Genomic DNA, 22,957 nt, shown 5'->3' with positions numbered 1-22,957 from the left:
CAAACTCACACATAGGCAGGGAAAGTACAGGTGGGAAAGAAATCAAAGTCATTTCCAATCAGGCTTCTCCTCAAAACTGAGGGAGAGGGAATTTCGCCTGAATCTGCTTCCCTAATGCCATTTCCTATAGGCAGCAGTTGGGGGGGGGAGGGGAAGGCATTAAAACCACTATTTCAGAATTAAGCAACTAAAAGGGAAAGTGGGTTTTAAACTGCATCATCTAGTGCATTTCCGCAGATTTTAGTTTCAGGCTGATAAAACCCACATTGCAATGTCACCAGAAGGATTAGTCACTAAGCAATGTTTTCCCCTTCACCCACTTGCCAATAGATTTTTTYCCCCTCCTCTTAAGGATATCAGCAGCCCTGCTAGGAAATAGAGAAAACAGTCCTGCATCTGGCTTTTCATATCCACCTGGCAGGGCTGCAGCAAGGTGCCCACAGCAGCCAGCAAACACACCGTGCTCACACACTGGACTGGATCCTRTTGCTAAATGTATTTTAGGAAGGAAGAATCATTAGTTAAAAGTCAAAATCCCCAAAAGACCTGGGCCTGGAGAGCCCAACTACAATAATTCACGCAACAATTCATCTCAATTATAGTTCTGCTTTAGCGTGTGGAGCATTTCCATGGGGCACAGAGCAACTCAGTAGCCAGGACCATGGAGCTACTGCCAACTCCAATGGAAAAAATGGGACAGGCATGACTGTCCTAGGGCCAAGCATTCCAGGACACAGCTGCTGGCAGAGGTCAGGGAGCAGCCTCATCCAGGCATGTGGCTGGGTGGGAAAGCAGAAGGCCAGCCTGCTGAGATGCCTGCCAGCACTTCTTGGCAGACGTGCTGTAAGCTGGACCAGAGCGGAGCTGGTAGTTTCCCTTGGGAAGCAGGATTGCCCCTTGCTTCTGAGCCAGAAGGCGGAGCCTCAGCTCCTTGCTGGAAGCAGTGGGATCTTAGTGAGGAGTGCAGGACACCAGTAGGCCCATGTTATTTATCCACAGGAGCACAAGCAATATTATAGCATGCAGTCAGCAGCCATCTCTATGGTTTCACCCAGCTGGATCATCCCAAGGATCATTCTAGGCCATCAGAAAAGCTCTGACAAAATGATGTGGTAGGTCCTGATTTTGGCAGGTCCTGCCTTAAGTGAGTTAGTGGGTAGGGATTTGCTAGCTCCTGAAAAAAAAAAAAGCAAGGCACTCAAGCAAGCACACCTGATATAAGGCAGCCGTAGCATTTAATAAAGATCAAGCTTTCTGGTTTATATTTGTCATATTAGGTGAAAGACCAAATCTTTGAACTTACCTTCACTTCCTTCCTCTTTCCCTCTTCCTCCCATGAAAGATGAGGGGTCCTGTGCCCTCCTGGTGGAGCAACACCTCCCTTGTAGCCCTTGTCATTGCTATCTAGTCTTTGCCTTCATTTACAACTGCATCATCAGCAAAACCAGTAAAGCTGCCTCCAGTACTGGGAGTAGTCCAAGTTCCTACTTTGTTCCTTCCTTTTATCAGTGTATTATAGCTGGTACATGACAAAACCACTCCAGCAGTCATGGTTGAAATTGGTTCAAGCAAAAGGTGCCTGTGAACCAGGAAATGTGGAGTTAAGGCTCACACTTGACATTTAGCAAAGATTAAACTAGAGAGAGTCAAGCTTGGGGAGAGGAAATACATTTTCTGGCTTTTGCAGCTATGTCGCAATGTGGGTTTTCAGCATGTTGACAGTAATAAGGCCAGAGTCTTAGGCCATACAATTTCTACTCACTTCCTTCTTTCACAATAGTGAGAACTTTAATTTTAGCTAGAAAAAAATTTAGCATGCAAAAAACAATCGCTGAACAGTTTCTATGCAGCAGGAAGTGACCTAGAGTAGAAGGGATGCTAAGGAGACTTGAACAAGGTTTCCTCACAGTTYAATTATGCAAAGATTTTTGTCTCATTGTTTGAGGTTTTCTTAAAGACATTTGTGCTACTTTAATTTTATAGTCTGCACATTTAAGTATTTTGAGGTCACTTCCTCACAGCAAACTAGCTCCTTGTTTTCAAAACTGAAAGCAAGAAAGAATATTAGTATTCCATTAATCCATCACGCATTTTACTTCCCAGCTTTAGAGACTATTATTGCCACTGATGCAGCAACACAGACTGTGCTGGATTCCTGTTCTGAAGCTCAGTGCAAGCCCTGCAGACAATGCTTTGATAGCCTCCACTGTGGAAAAAGTCTCTTACCATAAACCCAGGAATGAGCCCAATCCTCAGCCTCCAGGCTGCGCCCAAACTGAGAATGAGCTCCTTGAACCTGTGAGTTGCAACCAGCAGCTCTTCTCCACTCCTTCCTGACCTACAGAAGATTCCAGCGAGCTTTGCAGAAAGCAAAGGGCAGATAAAGGTCAGAAGTCTTCAAATAAATAATAAACCCCAATATTTTCTATAAATTTTCCCCAGAAGAATTTGACATGGTGTTCTTCTAGCTAAACCCTCCCTCCTCCTCCACATCCTGGTTTTGAGCAAAGGAGAACAGGCACAGGGMACACTCAGAGCAGGTCGTGACCTCAAGGACTGAGATCCTTGATGTTCACCTGCAGACAGAGTTGGAGCATCCCAACCAGCAACAAGCAGATATCATATGAATATATTTGTTTAGGTAGAAGAGAACCATACCTATCCAACACCAAAAAAGGGTTGGTTGACCTAAAACTTATCTATCCATCCAGCTGTGCCAGCTGGTCTGATAAAGAACACAACCAGTCCCCACAGATTTCTAAGATTTCTTTCACTAAGTTTCCAGGACCACATATTTAAAGACACTTTGGTTTACAAAGACACGAAAAGCAATCATTCAAATGAGCAAACCTCCTTCTAAAGAGTCACTTCCACTTACAGAACTGAAATACTCCTAGTTTTGTTACTGTTGCCAAACAGTGGTAAGTTAGGGACTAATGCAATTTGGTGTGGCACACTGGACTTTGAACTGCGCCATCACAGAGCATGTACTGCCAATTCAGGTTCCTGGTTAATGCTGAGGGCAACATTAAGTTACCCTGCATGTTTCCCCTCAGCCTAATCCAGCAGAGATCTTCCCAGTCACCCTGTGTCCGGTGCCTTAATGCTGTTTCAAAGAGTAATTTTCAGTGGCAAAAGCCTGAAAAAGCAAGCATTCAGGGTAGTCCAAAACAAAKAGGAGCAGAAAAAAAAATGACGTTTTCTAAAATAAGCTGAGGGGGGAGAGGTATCACTCAAGAACATTTGGAACTGGCAGTATTGGCCTGAGCAGGACAGCTCAGACTCTGAACAATTTTAATTACATGAATCCTGTTTTTACAGGTTCTAGCTGCTTTTGATTCATTCCTTGAAAGTTCATGTACTCTCTGTACATATAGAGAAACTACGGAAAACATGAGGAAAGCTAGGGACTGCAATGTTATTTCTTGCCTCCATTCCATTCCCCAGCTACAATAGCTGGAAGACCTTTGCTCTCCTTCCTCAGCCCTGGTATTTGCCATGGTGGCCCATCTGCTCCATCTTCTTCAGCGACACAAGGAGGTAGAACCCTTATTCCAACTCCAGTCCTCTGGCCCGTTTCCCTTAAGGCTCTTTACTCTGCGAGGCTCTATCACCAGGCTCCTTCCTTGCTATTAATCAGGATGCTGTTTGCTCTCAGTGCTTGCAGGTCCCTCTTTACCAATGCCAGCTGTGACCCTCCCTGAATCAGCTTCCGCCTTGGCACTTCACCAGGTACCTCTTGCCAGAGCTCCCTGCTGTTTACCGAGACAAACCTCAAAACAACGGCTGCACCCRTCCTGTCAGCCACAGCTTATTTGACCCTTCACTCCAAGATCATCCTTGAGGTATTCTTCCTCAGGAGTTTCCTTCAGCACATCCTTGTCAAGGATGTTTGCCTCCAGGCTTGGTTCCCCAACCCATCCTTTCCACAGGGAGCCTCCAGTGCAAACATGCTCAGCTACTACCTCTGCTAGCAGCCCTGGAGAAAGAACAGGCTCAGTCAAATGAAAGGGGAATCCATTTACCCTCCCCAGCAAATCCAATCTTCCTCCTTTAAGTCTTTGCTGGAGCAGGCATGGATACATGGCTCCTGCCACTCTRACCATGCCACCTCACTTTTTGCACTGCCCTCCCTCCCTTGCAGCCACTGCATAATTTGGGTTCACTTTAACTGGCATTGCTTATTCTAGACTTCCCCCCTATGTACTTCTGTTTTTAAGTCTCAGCACCCACACGTTTCCTTGCATTCCTGCCTACCCAATGGTTCTGCATTTTCCATGCCTGTGTTGTAGCTGCTGCCTGATAGCACCTCTATACGCTGCAGCTCGGCTGGAAGCAGCAAATAAAAAGAGCAGAAGCACTTCAAGTAATAGCACAGGTCCTATCCAGGACTTCTCAGCCTCCCTGTGGGGCACAGGAACCCTTTAATAGTTGGCAAGTTGCTGTTTAGGCCCTTTTATTCTCATTTCTACCCTATGAACTGAGGCATCAACAGTGTTAAACTTCTCTTTTCAATGCTGGCAGGGTACATGTGCACCTGATCATTTCCAAACCGAGTACCTCCTTGGAGATCTGGGTGGAAGTTGTTACAGCTGGACCTAGATATGTCTGTATATAAAAACATCCCTCAAAGATTTGTCATGTTCTCATGCTGTTGAGTCTTCAGGGAATTTCCCAAAGCTGCTTCTGGGCCTTGCTTGAAGTAAATAGTCCCAGGAGCGCAGGAAGGAGTCTGGCTCCCAGGAGCACAGGAAGGAGTCTGGCTCCCTGCTAAATTTGCATCTAGATTGTCTGGTGTCTGATAATATCATGGAGGTCTAGCCAGAAGCATCAGCTAACATTCACAATGCTTCTTTCCAATGCAAATCCTCTGATATTCAAGACTGGCTGAACCAGCCCCACAGACTTACTACACTGCTGGGGTCTCCGTCTCATAACTAGGAGTTTTATCAAAGTAAGCATGCTTCCTGTAAAATCATTACTGATCTATCAAATTTGATCAAAGAGTTCAAAGGCGACTTGAGATCAGCATACCACACTGGCTCCACTTCTGTTAGACATGAGGCTCAAAATAAAGATAAGTCACATCTTTCACCTAAAGGGCAGCTTCCCACAAGCAAAACTACAGCAGCAGAGCAGAACTAAAGGCCAGAGAGCACAGAGTGCTGGAAGAACACTGCCCTCCACTCACACATATTACCTGCTCCCCCAGTCATCCTCTTCTGACATTGCCTCAGGCACCTTCTAACTAGTATTTGCAGTGGTCGCTGTACTGTTTTAATTAGTAACTGAAGTTCTCATTCTTGGAGTCATAGGACGAACATGGCACAATTTGGTATTAGCTTCACACTTGTTGCCTTCCTTGGGAAGCCCAGCAGTTGCATCCAGAGGAAAGGAAATGCCTCTCCATTGCTACCCACTTTCTTCAGGCTATCCAGCAGTAACTATAGTGGGCTTTGCCTTGCTTTTCTAAGCTGCGAGCTGAGAAGAACCACAGTGGAAGTCCTCCCTGGCCCAGAGATACAGAGCAAAGCACAGCTAGACCTGGCAAAGCAACACATTAATGCTGAAGCTGATCTTGCCCTCAGTCTGGACAGCCTTCTTGCTTGCATGGACGCAGCATCCACATGAGCTTCCCCAGTTGAGTGTCATTACCAATGAACATGTTATTGCTCAATATGTCTACATAGGAGGGAGCAAACCATCTCACTCCAACATCAGTCTTYACAGCTCCACAAGTCCCCATGAGTCCAGAGGGATTTAAACCAGTACCTTTTTTTCCTTTTTAAGAAAATTGCATCTATGCCGATAACTTCATGCTAGTGTTTCTGGTGTCCTTCCAGTCACATTCATTCATARCCTCCAAACAGTATAGAGAAGCAACCTCATGGTAACAGCACAGGAGGAGACTGCGTATGGGGCTGCTGTTCAGCAGAAGCTGCAGCAAGGGTCCCTAGCAGCTCTCAAAGTAGTTACCCTTGCTTTTCACTCTGTGCTGACAAAGCTTGGGAAAAGAAATGAGCTTTGGTCTTTGTTAGGAAACTCGTGAGAGACCTCTGTACTGCTTGACTTTCATCTCCTAAACTGTGCTCCTGAGTCAGCTGGAGAAGGCCTTGAATTCGCCATGTAAAAGCAATGCACCACACTTCTGGGTCAACAGCTTTGGACCCTGTCTGTGAGCAGGCACAGAAAAGGCTCTGCCTTCTGGCCCTAGACTTATTTGTTGTCTAAAAATAGAGATACCAAGCAGAGAGCACTATTCTCCGTATTTAGTTTCCAGGTATAAGCTCCTTAACTGCTTCTCAGGAGAGTGCCCTCCTTAATTTAGATCAGCTATTTTTAAGAGATGGTTTGATGCCCACTGAATACCTCACTACTTTAAGGCTTTTGATGTTCTCATTACTCAGCATTCAATGTTCCCTTGGATCTGCAGGAGTATTGCACACATTTATATTCTACTAACTCGCAAGATCACAAACAGGATTAGGCTCAGGCAGGCACAGGAACAGAGACATCAAAAAAAGGAAAAAGAACCCAGAGGTCCCCAAAGCTGTAGTTGCTGACTTCTTTTACCCTAAGAACAGAGCCAACTCCCCAGGCAGAGGCCAGTCTCAGAAGTGGTACAAGCCTAGCATACTGTCCTCTCAGCACTTTTTAAACTAGATTACTAGTTGCCCTAATGCACAGGCCAAATTCTAAGTTATGCTGACATGTATGCAGAAATTCCTCTTGCAGTTTCAACTCTCCTCTCCCTCGTGGAAAGCAGGAGAAGGGAAAGCAAGGAAAATCTTTTCTTCCCCTAAAGTCTGTTTCATACATGGAAACAAGTTTTTATTTATGTGTGTATATATACACATACACACATATCTATACATGCAGGAAGCAAGCCTGGTATAGTTTCTATACAATATATATTTTTCTTGCACTGTGGTTTCTTCTTACTGGAAAGAATGTAGTTTTCCTCTAGTTGTCCTATAAGGGGAAAGGACTTGTTTACTTCTACAGCTGGAGCCTGGATACATACGCATCAGCACATGTCACTTGAAGCTAGACTACAGGCAGTTCCTACTTTGAGCACATGGAAGTCTGACATTTTCTTTTCCAGTGTCACAATATTTTATGAAATATAAACCAGCATGTTATTATGGCACATTAGATGCTTATGCCTGCTCTGGCAGAACTGTCACAGACAAGCCAGATATATTTAACTTGAATGGGTCAAGTAGGTTTTTTCATTTGTCCTTTCAGGGCAGCAACTAGAGCAATGATATAGTTAACATCTTGGTGTCACTGAGTAAGAAACAGCTACTCTGGAGCAGCACTCCTCCTACCAGTACCTTATTGTGTTGAATCAGTCCCATGGCAGCTAGCTAGGGCTGCACAAGAGGCATGCGCTCCACACAACATGAGGGCTAGGTGCAAGGAACATCTCTGCAGAGCTGCAATTTCCATTACTCCCAAMATTTAACAGCAGCTTCCCATCAGGGAGCCTAAATCACTAAACAGCAGCTTCCCATATGAAAAATTCATTTGAAGTGGTAGAAAGTGAAGCTAGTTATTTTACATGAGCACAGCATGTTGCATTTTACAGAAGACAGCTACATGATTCTTGCAAGATGGAGCTGTTTCAGCAATACATGCATTGTCCCTTCCTCCACTTCCACCCTCACTCTTAGTCCCCATCTACCAGTTTTTGAGGAAGAGGACAGCCTTTGCAAAGCAGGTTTTTTCCTCTAGAATACCCTCATTATCCCTTTAGAAAAATATTTCCTCATTTCTTGGGTACATTAASACAAACATTTAGATACTCCAGGCAACAAAACTGCAGAGTGAGAAGAACCTGAGAAAGAACTAGGTATAAAGTTTGATATGATTTAATGCACTGATGTAGATTTTGGTTTCACACAAAAGACATTCTACCTCCCACTTGCCTCATAAGCAYGATGTCTCATGATGCTTCCCTCCCACACTTAAGTTCTGCCTCGGTACTTGCTTAGTAGTTCCCTGGCACTAATACAAGTTTCCATAGCAAAGGATGTTAAATGAGACTCATCACAAATTCAAGAAACTGCTAAGGACCAAAAGGCAAATAATGGGCATAAAACAGCAGSAAAAAACAAAATACACATGGAATATCCCCGATGGAAACTTGGAAATGATGGGAAAATAGTCTTGTTCAAAATCCAGCATAAGTCAGGTATCCCAAAGCTTAGGAAGCACAGCTAAACTTAAGTGCCAGACACAGTGGGGTCAGAGGYCTGGAGCTGTTATGGGTCAGAATAGAAATCCTAACTATCTTCCTATCTACATAAATATCAAGTCCACATCAGGTCTTGTGAGAACAAAAGATAACCAGATAAAGCTTTAAAAAAGCTAGATGAATATCCCTGCAGAGCATCAAGACCATTGGCCATCAGAGCTGGCATCAGCTGCATGATTCATGGGCACTAGTACAGGGGAGGCCTCAGAAGTGAATGAGCTCCATTTACCCCTCTCTTAATGCCCCTTAAAAGCGTTTCTGCTTAAGAGAGACCTCCCCACCTATGTTAGTGGGGGCACATTGCTCAACACAAACTTTAACCCTCACAGCAGTAGAGATACCCCCCTCTATGCATCATTTTTAATCAAAACTAACAAGGGAAGAGGAAGAAAAAAAATAATTTTAAAGGCTTYACACAAGTCATGGATCTAATGCTTCTTAGCCAGTGGGGATGCTCCCCTCACCAAAAGCTCCTATGCACATATAGGGGTATTTCATTCTCCAGTGCTGGCCTCAGTGCCATTGGTGTTTAGCACAGAAAGAAAATTTAAAATCACAGCTATGAAGTCACAACAGGGACCTTTTCCCCTGTACTAGAGAGAATAGAAGCTGCCTCTTGTTCCTGCAGTCTAGCACTCTCTTGGCAGTAAAAACATCAATATTGATGCTTGTCCTGAATGAGATAATCTCAATAACTCCAGACTATTTAATGCTAATGGTACATTTAGGAGCATATGAATCAAAGTGCAGGGGATTTTTACATTAGTAYTAAGAGCAGTTCTCCATCCAGATCCCTGGCATAGCTATGAGATGCAGAAACCATCCAAGTTTTCCCCTTGAAAATACATTTTTTTGTATTGTGCCATTCTTTGACAGTCACAGACCTGCTCTATCCTCTTGCAACCAAAGACTAGCACACAGTTATCACCTAGTAACATGCTGCTTCCATAACGCTCCCTTTTCTTCAAACACTGTTTTMAAGGCCTAGCACATTTCTAATTAAGCAATTCAAAAAAGGTCAAGTGAGATATTGTTTACACATTCTCCTGTTCAAGATATCTAACTACATTGAAATCTTTAGCCTAAGCATGCTTTCTTATTTCAGGTATAATTCACTTCTATGCCATGAAATAATCATTTATTCATTATACTCAACACCAAGGAGACTAGCAATCTAATAACACTGTTACAACTAACTTTTTAAACTGCACTTAACTATAACTTTTTGGTCAAAGTTAAACCCAGAATAGGCCCTAAATACTGTATTGTGTCCATCCAGAAGTTGAACACTATCTCCAGAAGTAATATAACCTGTCCAAATTATTGTAAGTATTAATTTCTTCTGAGTCAAGGGCTAAGACATTACATGTTAGCAAGACCTTCCTCCCACTGCACATGCTCACAAGYCTTGGCAGTCACAAATCCACATGCCCTGTTCTAGGTCTTCTTGTAGCTCATGCTGACATACAAGATCCCAGTTTTAATTGTTTTTCCTAGAGAGTTACCATCATGCAAGTATTTGGTCAGAAGGGACCTCTGGAAGCCTCTGGTCTGACTCTCTGCTCCCTAAGCAGGGCTGGAGGGGCTCAACCACAGCTTGGCATAGCATATGCTTGAAAAACCTCCAAGAAAGGAAGTTCCCCACCTCCCAGGCACCACCCCACACACACCCAGGGCTGCACTCCTTCCCCCAAAAAAGCTCTCCCCAGCACCCAACCTGAACTTCCCAAGCCCACCTGGCAGGGAGCACTTACCCCTCTCCTCCAGAGCCCCAACTCATTCCTCTCCAAGATTTAGGGTCATTCCCTTGCAGGGGGACCATCCCTCTCTAAGGGGAATCAAAACATCAGCCAGACTCAAAATAAAACAGGTAGATTGGACTACTGTAAGAAGCCAGCCTATCTTCTCCACCACGCAGGACTCGCATTTTTCACGCTCTTCTCTGCAAGCACCTTGTACTTTATCTGCAGCAAAGCCCACAGTCAGACCAAGCTGCAGRAAGCAAAAGCTTCCCCCAAGGCTCAAGCTATTTATAACCACTAACCCACCTGGAGACACTTCTATTAACTCTCTTCCTTTTTGYATTATCCTGCAAGCCTCCCTTGCCCAAATCAGGTTCTGCAGGGCAGGGCCACATTTCATTAACCCCTTCCAGGCTTGGGGGGGAGAAGAGAGGGAGTTGACTATGACAGGACAGCATGTGTTGTTTTCCCTGCCGAAAATGGAGTTGAGAGATACCCTTAAAACAACCAGATTCATGAAGGTCTGAACATTTATTTTCCACCTGGGAACAGGCTGCCTTCTAGTCAAATCCCAAGGATGTGCAACTCTAGCCTTCCAGAAAGGAGGCGATCTAAGTTGCCAAGAAAACATTAGGCTGTGATTTGCACAGCAGGAATTTGTGCCTTGTTTTTTGCACAGTGATCCTTAGCCACGGAGCAACCTAAACAAGGATGTAGTGCTCAGCTGCAAGATCATAATTTGCTTTGGTTTCTGTGAACTGATTTGGACTCAGCTGGTGATACAGTGCTTCATAAACTTTGAGCTCCGGATTTCATGTCTTGCTTATGCATAAAAACCTGCCTAGAGGAACTCAGACCAGACCAGGAGCTTGATTTGAGCAAGAAGAGATTTTTCCTATCCTTAGTCTAACTTTGGTGTGTTCATGAAGACAGAATTGTGTTTGCCATGGAAATTACTTTATGGTCTTACTTCTCATGTGTTTATTAACTTCATCAAGGCTGCTAATCCAAGTGCTGGGTGCCATATGGCAGGACTTTGCACTAAGGGCCAGACTCATTAGATTGCAGGTGATTTTTGGTGCCAAAAGACACATAATTGGTTGAAATCAGTTTTCCCCCTCCATTTCCACCTAAGCAGATCAGAAGCTTAATTCCCTTCTGAAGAGAAGGGAGCAGAGCACACAGCAACTGTTTCCTGGGCTAGGGAGTATGCACTTGCAAAAACATTAGTCAGGATGAGAAAATCTATTTATAAATATAGTTGTCTTTGTTCTGCACAGCAGGAATACAAAGGAGCAGTAGCTGAGGTTATGTCTCTGTGCTTCAATTTGATGTCTCAACCTTTACCACAGTTTTRGAAAATTGATATAAAATAAATGATCTGGTCATAATTTTAGATCTTAACTGTTTGCAGCTGAACTCTGAAAATGGGCAGCCAGACAACAAAAGCAAAGAAAGTTTTTTTTTTTTTTTTTCCTTTCCCTGTATAAATTTTAGCTTCCCTCTTCATCCTCAGTCTTCATTATCTACTCTGTTCCTCATTGCACATATCTGACTGCTGGCCCAAATCTCGGGATCATCCACACAGATAACTGGAGGAGCACCAAGCTAATGCCATTGGACCCTGCCAGCACTGACTTCGCAGCTCCTATTCAGCAACAGTCAAGAAGCTTCTTCTGGTTTTCGATGACCCTGTGCCACCCCACTGGCCAAAAAGTGATGTGCTTAGCTGATCTGTTYGTGAAAAGTGCACTGATATAAAAGCCACTTATTTCCTCACAAGTGAATTTAGGATTTGACCAGGTATTTCATGCTTTGAATACCTGAATAACTGAATAACTGAAGAGCTCAAGCAAAGTAACTGTCAAGGTAGGCAAATTTAGAAACATTATGGGAAGCTTTCTTCACTATCCTTATCCCAGATAGTGTTGTTATAATGCTACATATAATTTAGCAGTGCAAAGTATTCCCTGGCATTTTGTGTCAGGGCAAATAATAAGGCCTGTCTATTCACTGCAGTATGAATATGATTAAAGACAAACACAGCTGCTTACAAACAATCATATTGCTTCACATGTTTCCCAACTTCTAAGATTTTATCTGCCTTTGCGCAAGATTTTTCATGCTGCAACAAATACAAGACACGGAGTTGAGACACTTTAGAAGGAAAAAAAAATGCAGCCTGTTATAAAACACCGATTATTTCAGGAGGCTCCTGCAGTGCATTGATGATAACTTTTTGACACAAGTGGTGAAGGAGCCAATGAGGAGAGGTGTGCTGCTGGACCTTGTGCTAACAAACAAAGAAGGTCTGGTTGGAGATGTAAAGGTTGGAGGCAGCCTTGGCTGCAGTGACCATGAGATGGTGGAATTCAGGATCCTACATGGAGGAAGCAGGACAATAAGTAGGATCACAACTCTGGACTTCAGGAGAGTGGACTCTGGCCTCTTCAGGCACCTACTTGGAGGAATCCCATGGGTTAAGGCCCTAGAAGGAAGGGGGGTCCAGGAGAGCTGGTTAATATTCAAGCATAACTTCCTCCAAGATCACAATCAGTGCATCTCTGTGAGTAAGAAGTCAAGCAAAGGGGGCAGGAGACCTGCATGGGAGAGCAAGGAGCTCCTGGTAAAACTCAAATAGAAGAAGAAAGTACATAGAATGTGGAAGAGGGGACAGGCTACTTGGGAGAATTACAGGAATGCAGCCAGAGCACGTAGAGATGCRGYGAGGAAGGCTAAGGCCCAGCTGGAATTGAGTCTGGCAAGGGATGTCAAGGACAACAGGAAGGGCTTCTTCAAATACATCAGCAGCAAGAGGAGGACTGGGGAAAATGTGGGCCTGCTACCGAATGGGGCGGGGGCCCTGGTGACAAGGGATCCAGAGAAGGCAGAATTACCGAATGCCTCCTCTGCTTCAGTTTTCACTGCTAAGGGCAGCCCCCATGAATCCCAGAGCCTGGACGTGAGGGAGAAAGTCTGGAGAAGGGCAGACTTCCCTTTGGTTGAGGAGGAAAGGATTAGAGACCTTCTGGGCAGGCTASACATCCACAAATCCATGGGCCCGGATGGGATGCACCCATGGGTACTGAGGGAGCTGGCGGATGTTGTTGCCAGGCCGCTCTCCATCGTCTTTGAAAGGTCCTGGAGAACTGGAGAGGTGCCTGAGGACTGGAAGAAAGCCAGCGTCACTCTGGTCTTCCAGAAGGGCAAGAAGGAGGGCCCAGGCAACTATAGGCCAGTCAGCCTCACCTCCACCCCTGGAAAGGAGATGGAACAGCTCATTCTGGATGTCATCTCCAGACCTATGGAGGAAAAGAAGGTGATCAGGAGTAGGCAGCATGGATTCCCCAAAGGGAAATCCTGCTTAACCAATCTGAGAGCCTTCTCTGATGGAGTGACTGGCTGGGTAGATGAGGGGAGAGCAGTGGATGTTTTGTACCTTGTCTTCAGCAAGGCTTTTGACACTGTCTCCTGCAACATCCTCATAGATAAGCTCAGGAAGTGTGGGCTAGATGAATGGAAAGTGAGGCGGATTGAGAACTAGCTGAAGGCCAGAGCTCAGAGGGTTGTCATCAGTGGCGTGGAGTCTAGTTGGAGGCCTGTGGCTAGCGGTGTCCTCCAGGGCTCAGTACTGGGTCCAGTCTCGTTCAACCTCCTCAATGATCTGGATGAAGGGACAGAGTACCTCCTCAGCACGTTTGCTGATGATACCAAACTGATACACCCGAGGGCTGTGCTGCCATTCAGAGAGACCTGGACAGGCTGGAGAGCTGGGCAGAGAGGAACCTCATGAGCTTCAACAAGGACAAGTGCAAGGTCGTGCACCTGGGGAGGAATAACCCTAGGCACCAGTACAAGCTGGGGGCTGACCTGCTGGAGAGCAGCTCTGCAGAGAAGGACCTAGGAGTGCTGGTGGACAGCAAGTTAACCATGAGCCAGCAATGTGCCCTTGTGGCCAAGAAGGCCAATGGTCTCCTGGGCTGCATTAGGAAAAGTGTTGCCAGCAGGTCGAGGGAGGTGATCCTGACCCTCTACTCAGCCCTGGGGAGGCCTCATCTCGAGTCCTGAGTCCAGTTCTGGGCTCCCCAGGACAACAGAGACGTGGAGCTACTGTAGAGTCCAGTGTAGGGCTATGAAGATGATCAGAGGGCTGGAGCACCTGCCCTCTGAGGAACAGCTGTGAGAGCTGGGCCTGTCCAGCCCAGAGAAAAGACGACTGGGAGGTGATCTTATCAATGTCTACAAATATCTGAAAGGAGGGAGTCAAGGGGATGGGGTCGAACTCTTTTCAGTTGTCCCATGTGACAGGACAAGAGGCAACAGGCACAAACTGAAACACAAGTTCCATCTGAATATTAGGAGGAATTTCTTCACTGTGCTTCACAGAGCACTGGCACAGGTTGCCCAGAGAGGTTGCGGAGTCTCCTTCTCTGGAGATATTCAAAACCCCACCTGGATGCAACCCTGTCTGACATGCTCTAGGTGACCCTGCTTGAGCAGAGGGGTTGGACTAGATGATCTCCACAGATCCCTTCCAACCTCAACAAGTCTATGATTCTGTGATCCAAGAACATAGTTGCACAGTAGCTGCAAGGTAATGGCTTATATAAGCAATGATAATTACTTCCTCTTGCTTTTCAAATACAGTCAGTTGCTATAAAAAAAATACTTTACTGCTCACAAACCAGTTTATGTTTATGGTGTTTGCAAGTTGAGAAATCAAGCATCCAGACATCAGAACATACAGAGTTAAGGTCTAAGAAAGAATGTGCTGTTTCTATTTTCTGTATTAATCGTGAATAACATGGCTTACGCTAGTGTTAAATTTAAGCACTACTATTTTGCATCTTTTCTGTGTCCTGGAGGTGAGGGGGTCATTAGTTCTCCTGGTTTCCCAGAAGTGGCCCATCCTTGTGGTGTCAGAGCCCTAGTCTCAGCTTAATCCCTTCAGCTTTCCACAAATAGTACCATGTCCCCAGTTGACTACAAAAAGGATGTTTGGCAGAGCAGAGCTCCACTCTTCCAAAGGTGTTTTAATCTTTGACATTGGGCAGTGTTGCAAAACTCTGAATCAAAGCAATATATTTGCATGATGCTTCTGTGCCTTATCTTGGCACTGGGCGTGTGCCGAGAGACCAGGCCTGGCTGGCAGGTGCACCTGACAATYGTCACCATCAGCACGTGACAACGAAGCCGCAGGCTGTGGTGCAGTTGGCATTAGCTGATCACCAGCCCTCTGTAGTATTAATCAAATGATTCAAATCTGTTGCTGGAAAAAAGATATGAACTTCATGCCTTAACGTGCTTCTTGGGAAAGGTTTRGAAGCTGCTTGATGAAGCGGGTCTTTGTGCCAGGTGAATTATTGTTCTAGCGCCCCTTGGGAGAAGGGCAGGCCTGCAAGCCTCACCTTGGCAGTCTTTTGGGGAAAGCACAATGAAGGAGACGAATGGCTCTATAATTTCATGTTCCAGTTGTCTTTGCTGTGGTCCTCTCAAATCCACAGTGCGAGTTCTGCCTGAGATATTACRGAGAAAGGGCATAAATGACATATGAATGTGAGCAAGGACCACAGAGTGCTGAGCATGGCCCTCTGGAAATTGCCACCGCTTCCTCCGACAACAGTGTAGAGCGCTATACTTAAGCATAAAGGTCCATGATTCAGTGAAAAAGTAAGAATATGCTAAATTTCAAGCACATAAYGTCTCAGGTTGGTCTTGTCAGCTTTGCTGACCTGGAACAGTGTAGGGCCCTTTCTTGCCTGTGACAACACCCTGTGAGGGCTGTTTCCACAATTTGCCCAACCCTCATCTTCCAGGAAAGAGGCATTCAGTGGAAAAATCATCACTATATCTCAGAGGACGAAAGACAGCAGTATTAAAGTATTATCARTGCTGAATCAGGCCATCAACGAGTAACTAATTACTTCTGAAACGAGAATTGCTGAGTGGAGTATGTGTAGGGGACYTGTACATACGCTCTACAGTTAATAATTTATTCACGTGAATAATCCTCAGTCATGCAAACAGTCCTACTGAAAACAAGGATTACAGCATAATTAATGGCTGCAGRAGGAAGTCCTGGATAAGACACAGAGTAAACAAAATATGATATTAGAGCCATTAATTAATGTTTAGAAATAGGCAGACAATGATGTTGGGATGGCCATGAGTCATAATGTTGCACTGCTTCCTGAGCTTATGAGCAAAAATGTTCTTACTGTGAAACCATGGTTTTACTTTTAAACAGAGCTAATGTCTAAAAAGATAAGGCTGAGATTGTACCCTATCTCTGCTGGGCGAACAAAGGTGACAATGTCATTGAAGCCCCATGACATACATTTTTTGCAGGAGCTCACTGTTATTCTGTGGAAGTCATTCTGCCTGATAYCTTCTCAGTGAGTGCTAATTTTGCTTTTCATGTAGTATATGTTATTTTTTAGCCTGTTTTTCTAAGGTTTATATGGCTAAGCTCTGTGTCTGTCTGTCCCTGTTCTGCTTCCCAGTACATTTTGACTCTATCTATTCTCAGCTAATATTGACAAAGGTGCAAGGATCTCCTGGATCTTCATGTCCGAGGGCTCATGGGATGGGCAATTAGGACAGAAAAGACAGACTCATGCATGTGGCCACTGAGGGAAAGCCTCAACATGAAACCAATTTTTAAAATAAAATCCTGTAGATGATGGAACTGTTTTAAAACACTCCTTTAAGAAGTGTTTTRATTCACTTAATAAATATAAAAACATTTGAGCTGTGAAGTCATTTTGTTCAAATGTATGAGTTGAGAAAAACAAGGTATCTTTGTTTTTTTTCTGTATTTTCTAAAATACATCCTTTAATGAAACAAAAGGCAATTTCTGGATATGCATTTGTGGAAAAAACATCTGCTGCATGTGAAATTATTTGACAAAATAAGCCGTAACTCCTTATTTTGATGAGAAAATACTGTTTTGTAACATGCTCCAAACCTTTAAATCAGAATAAACACAAGTAAACAGGAAAGAGTCTGAGTAGCCACAACACAGTGAGATCAGTTCCCCTTGCTTTGGCTTTTAATTGTAAACTTTCCCAGTGCCTATTTTTTCCAGGAATCCCCCCCCCCTTTTTTTTTCTTTCTAACTGCTGGTTTTCCTTTCATGTTTTAAATGGATCATTTACAGTCTTTTCAACTACTATGATTTAATTCAGCCCAGCCCTTGCCTTGTTTCAGGATCCCTTAYAGAAGATCTGTGGGAGAAAGGAATTAGGAAGCTAATAAAACAGCTTGTTGAGGCACGGGCATTCCCTGTCMGAGAACAGGCTTTGTTCAAAGCACTACTTCCAGTATTTCAGATCTTGGGAGGAAAAAAAGGGATTTTGGAAGTGCTTTTTAATATCCATGCCCAAAAACAGCTAGACTCCTCCTTTCAATCGGGGTCTAAAAACCTTAGCGGATTTGCACTGAGTCCTGACCCAAAACAAGAAGTCCACCAAAAGATCACATACACTTTGGTTGTTTGAGTCTGGTCATTCTAGCCAAATATGTCCACTGAGTAAAGATGAGAATGTTTAGTCTTCAAAAAGTCCTTCTGTGAGATATGATCCCTTGATACAATTTACCTTAAGGGTCTCTAGCATATTCGAACACTGTTTTGTCTTAAATGTTAAAAATTGGTTAGATTTTTAAGGAGTATAATTTTTAGTGGAGCGGTACTCTGAAAGAAAAAGACAGAAATAATTGCAGCTGCATCTCGCTCTGGAATACAAAAGGGAAATGCTACAGGCTTACCACTGAAACTAAAATAGATCTTACTGGTGATCAAGWATTCATTTCCACTCCTCATGCTAACACTTTTAAAATGTACTTTCAGAACATAAAAGCTTTTGTAATGCAGTGCATAACTGGCCATAATTCAACACCATTTTAAAGGCAGATTTTAAAGGCAAATGCTTTTCTATCCTGGAAGTAGGTGGAGTTTACAGAACTGCACACCTCCGCAAAACACAATCTCTCCACTAGAGGTAATTGGCAGCAAAATTGGTAGGAGCTCCAGATTACAGCCCTTAAAATCAATGGAAGGTCTTACAGTCTGCAGAAATGCAAGGCGCAATGTTGCAATCCAATGCTACATAAAGATATAAGAAGGTATTTTCTGCCTTCTAGCATAACTCATGCAACTTAAATCTTCAAGTGGCTGATGGTCACATCTCTTTAGCATTGTGAACCTTTCCCACCCAAGATTTTCACCCTTATTTCCCCTGATTTCCCTGGCCCCCATCAGGTCCTGAGAAGACAACTGGAGCAGGAACAGCAGGTATACTATTCCTAGCCGAGCGGCCAGCACCAACGAARCAGCGTGCCGTATGTTTTAGTTAAACCTATCAGTCCTCTGTCTAGCCTGTCCATAGCTTTATTTGTGCTGCCCTGGAACGCTGGCTGGGATAAGCCCTGTCCTCGGGCGCACCTTGACCTCTTTCAGCCTCCATGCTGAGCACAGCCTGGGAGATTTTCCGTGCTTGTCTGTGAATCACAGAAAAGGGCATTCACAGCCACCAGACAAGTGAGATCTCAAGAGCCAGCTATCTTTTACCTAGATTTTGCAACCTTTATTTTGCTATCATGTTAGTCCTGTAACTTCTTCTGGCAAGAAAAGCAGCCAGTATTCCAATAGATTTTGTACTATTTTGAAAATTTATTCACCCTTTAAATATTTGGGATGAACCTGATAAACCAGTTTCTACTGTTATTATAAAAAGGTTATGCATTGTTCAGTTGTATGGTGTGTCATTTTTAATCACCAATCTTGCATTTTCATAGTGTTTGTTCTAATTAATGTTTAAAGCTTTACTAAAATGTGAATGGCAAACTTCTGAGTAGCTTCATGTGAAAACAGCCACTGAGGAGAACTGTCAGACACAGCTGTCATAACACCTACTTACCAGTGTATCTAGATTTACAAAACAAGTTACRTTATTTTCTTTAAAGTTACATACATCCATATTTCCTTCCTTTCTCCTAAGTTAGGAGATGGGAGCTCTTACTTCCTTCTTCTAGCAACCAGAATGAGATTCAGAATTGCTCCAACGATTTTACTGGTTTGTATCTTATTAGCCTTAAAAACTTTGTTTTGGTCATTTTTAAGTCATTTAAAATAAATTTTAATTAATTGAATTAATTTAATAGGCCCATTTAATAGYTCTTACAAGAGCTATCTGTTGAGCATGACAGAGGCAGCTAGGAGGAAAAAGCAAGTGCAAAGTAACCAATACATAGTCTCCTGTTTCTCTATTTAAGTCCTATTTAAGGTCACTCACCAMTGTCTACCTCTATTTTAAACCTCAAGTAATAGATCTGTCTCTGCACTGCTTTTCCTACAACTTCATTGTCTCAAGCACTTCCCTGGCAGCCGAAGCAGTTTTAACTGCTGAGGACAGCTGCTGATGTCCTCCCTTGTGCCAAGTCAGCTCTAACCTTCACCCAACCCAGCTTTGAGTTGTTTCAGCCCATCAACCCAACACAAAACTTACTTAATGGGGGGGGAGAGGGGGGGACCAGAAGCTTTCTGACAGCTTAGGGAAATGYATGGCTCAGTGCAAGGTTAGGCATGGACCAGAGAAAATAAAAAGGGTAGGGAGGAATGCAGGAGCGGCGTAGTGAAGCCAGATTGAGGTAGACAGGTGTTGGACTGGCTCAGGCCACAGACAACCTTAGTTTCTCCTCAGACTAAGCACTGCTTGCCCTAGGGAGAATCTGATATCTATTTAATAAGCATAAAAAGTATGAAATATCATTCATGGAGAYATGAGTCTGTGCTTTTAAAGAATTTCATATCAATAACTGAAACTGAGAGTAAGCACAAATATCTTCTTCATCACTGGGATGTGCTGCTGATGGCAGARAAAAGATCAAGAGAGGACAGGAAAAGCTAACTTTTGTCCCCAACTGTGTTTGAAGGCTTCCCACTTACTTCCTCCATATGAGTGTATTCAGTATAGGCATGTATCAAGAAAAGYTGAATCTGGAAGTAGAGCTCCAGCCCCCTCGGGCACCCTGATGTCCTCATGGGCACTTGGAGAACCAGTGTCCTTCCAAACCCTGTGGGAACGTGGGGCACCACCTCACTGCTCCCCAGCATTATCGCTAGCCCTGACCCACACTATCTGAAGGAAGCACTTAAACAATTATTATTGTTATTTGGCAGAGCTTAATATTCAGTTGCACATTTCATTTAAAGCCAGACCTTTGACAGGGGACTTTTGAACCATACCAGATAAGAGTCATACCTGCCTGTGGTCACAGGAAACTCATCATCTCCTTGTGCTGGGTCAGCTGCTCCTGTTGCTCACATGAAAAAAAAAATCAACATTATCCATGTTATACTCCACAACTGCTGTTGTTCATGTCTTTGAAAGAAGCGTGGAAAGTCTTGGGTTTAATTTCAGATACAACCTAAAAGAGATTGTAAGAACACAGGATGGTTTCATACAAATGGCTGGAGAACTACTGCCTTGTAGTTGGCACACAGACAGAGCTAGGGGGTCTCAGAATACTACATACATAACAAAAACAACAACAAAAAAATCACAYCTGGAATCAACTATGGCCAATTTAGGCACTGACGATGCAATACTTGGTTTCATTGTGAAGCATCTATATAAAGAACAAATCTTACATCCCTTCCACTTCAGAAACCATAAAATAGCCTAGATTAAAAAAGCAAATCATGTTTAGGCACCATGAAGACCATTCTTACTACTAGATTACAAGGTGTTTTATTTCTAATTCAAATCTCATCTCTGCAGTATTGTATTCCCAGCTGTTACTTTTGAAAGTTTTCTGTTGTTTAATCTGAAGCCAATTTGAGTTACTGGTAGACACTGTCACATGAAAATCAGTATCTTTTGCCAATGACTGAAGCTTCTACTATAGAAAGTGGAATATCCAGAAGTATGCTTTTCCATTTTGTAATTTGGTAATTGTTTACAGTAGCCATGACAGTAGCCATGTAATGATGTCATTTTATATTTGGTGACTTTCACTTCCATCTTTCTGATACTTTATCACCTTTGCTACCAACACACCTAGACTTCTGGAGAGAAATCTGAGTTTTTGCAAATTCAGAGTAGCATTCCTCCCCTTTGCCCACAGCTTTTGCTTGCCTTTTAAGTTTCCCCACTCCAGGAGCTGAGATTCAGTCTCCTTGAGACTGAAAGGCTTTTGCCACACTAACAGCAGCAATTTTTATCGTTGCCTGATGCTTTCCAGTCTTCTAGCATAATTTGACTTTGGTGCCAGTAAATTGTGCAGATTTCACATCAGATAAGGATACAATGATAGTCTCAGTGCCAGAGAGAAGGTACTGGAATATTTTCAAGAGTAAGCTCTTCTACAAAAAATTATTTCTAAAAAGATCCTGAATGACTAAAGCTGTATAACCATTTGCATGATTTTAAAAGCTATTTTCATTCACAAAACCCATCCGAGACAGGACAATTGCAGGAAATCAAGTGAATCACAGTCCTTATTTTATTCCACCAAAATGCATGCAGCATATCAGCAGCAAGCATTGGTGGCAGAGGTACTGGCCACTGGAACTGGTAACCTAGGTTACAGGAGGAAACAGCATATACACAGTAAATAAAATAATTTGATTTTCATGATCTTTGTAACTACTGAGAGTACAAATKAAGCTTGATTTATAGGATGAATCTGTGATTTTGGCACTGGCTAGAGAAACAGAGAAAATGCACACAAAACCTCAAAGGAATTTCTTAGTGCGTTTCCATATAGAGTTGCTTTTGCGCTCTTTTTGAAGAGAGGTTTATGAAAGGATCTATGAGCTCAACACTATGTTCTAACTACAGTACAGTTTTATATTATCTCAAGGAGTAACTGAGACTTTGCTGTGTCATAGCAAGATATGACCTTATCTGACCCAACCATATTGGAGTAACTCCTGATGGGGGAAGAAGAGGGGCRTACACAGGCAAGCTTAATTAAAGCAGGTTAAGTCTGAACATATTTCCTATCCCRTCCTCTTCTCACTTGCTGTATTTTATGCTCAACTCAGGCTAATCATAGTTCTTAATTAGCTCATTTTGATTCATTTTGTAAGACCAAGAAGTACTGTAGTGGAAGGAATGAAGTTATTAAAATGGTATTTGACTGAAAGGCTGAAGGACAAAGCAAGATGGAGATCTTTCAGGCTGAGGCAGGGTATAAGACCGCTTCAAGCCAAAAATATATGTAAACAAGACAGACACAGATGCAATCTTATCATGGTTTAGAGAAAAGAATCATACAACTAAAATAAACAAAATTTCTTCCCTTTGAAAAATCTTACGAATTACAGAATGAAAAATATCATCTCACGTTTCAACAGTAACAAACTGAAGTTGCTTTAAAGAGAAAACCAGYCCTTTAGAGTTGCCATGGCAAATTTTGCTGCTTAGAATGAGCTCTTTTTCTTAATGCAGCGTGGAGCTTCCTATTAACATTCTTTTCAAATGAATAAATATATACCATCTTAAGACACCTGAAGAGTTAAAAAATGGCTTATTGAATGGTTTATTCAACTGATGTCACCTTTTAGCTAAAATTAAGCATAAACTTTGCAAGAAGAGAATTCTCTAAAGAAATTAGAATGAGCTGATTACAATAGAATTGTATATATACAGAATTGTAATACAATTCTCAAGTCTTAGTGAAGAAGTAGGGAGATGTACACTTAATGAAATGAATATATTAGTATTCCTTCAGATCTAATTAGATCTGAAATCGCAGTCTTTGGCTATAATGAGTTTTTGTAGAAAATGCAATAATTTGCATTTTGACTGGATGCTAATACTTCTTGGAACAAACACGTCACACAACTCTCAACAAAAAAAAAAATTAATAGTACTGTTTTATACCATGATTTTGGCATCATATTAAAAGCCAATGTTTGAAATATTTAACACACCAAAACATTTGAAA

General features: G+C 43.0%; 1 protein-coding gene across 1 annotated transcript in view; it reads right to left on the bottom strand.

Annotated features, from left to right (window-relative positions):
- Nucleotides 1–20,668, bottom strand: part of SHLD1 (shieldin complex subunit 1) — a 54,846-nt gene extending 34,178 nt beyond the window's left edge. Inside the window, exons 1-3 of the mRNA XM_085308976.1 lie at nucleotides 20,266–20,668; nucleotides 2,227–2,358; nucleotides 1,304–1,579 (exon numbers count right to left, since the gene is read on the bottom strand). The gene's annotated coding sequence lies outside the window, so the exon portion shown is untranslated. The remainder of the gene's footprint in view (nucleotides 1–1,303; nucleotides 1,580–2,226; nucleotides 2,359–20,265) is intronic.
- Nucleotides 20,669–22,957: the final 2,289 nt, after the last annotated feature.

This window comes from Rhea americana, unplaced genomic scaffold (assembly GCF_003343005.1).
Source record: "Rhea americana isolate MKP2758 unplaced genomic scaffold, rheAme1 scaffold_289, whole genome shotgun sequence".
Taxonomy (NCBI): domain Eukaryota; kingdom Metazoa; phylum Chordata; class Aves; order Rheiformes; family Rheidae; genus Rhea; species Rhea americana.
This window is presented reverse-complemented; position numbering and strand designations above follow the sequence as displayed.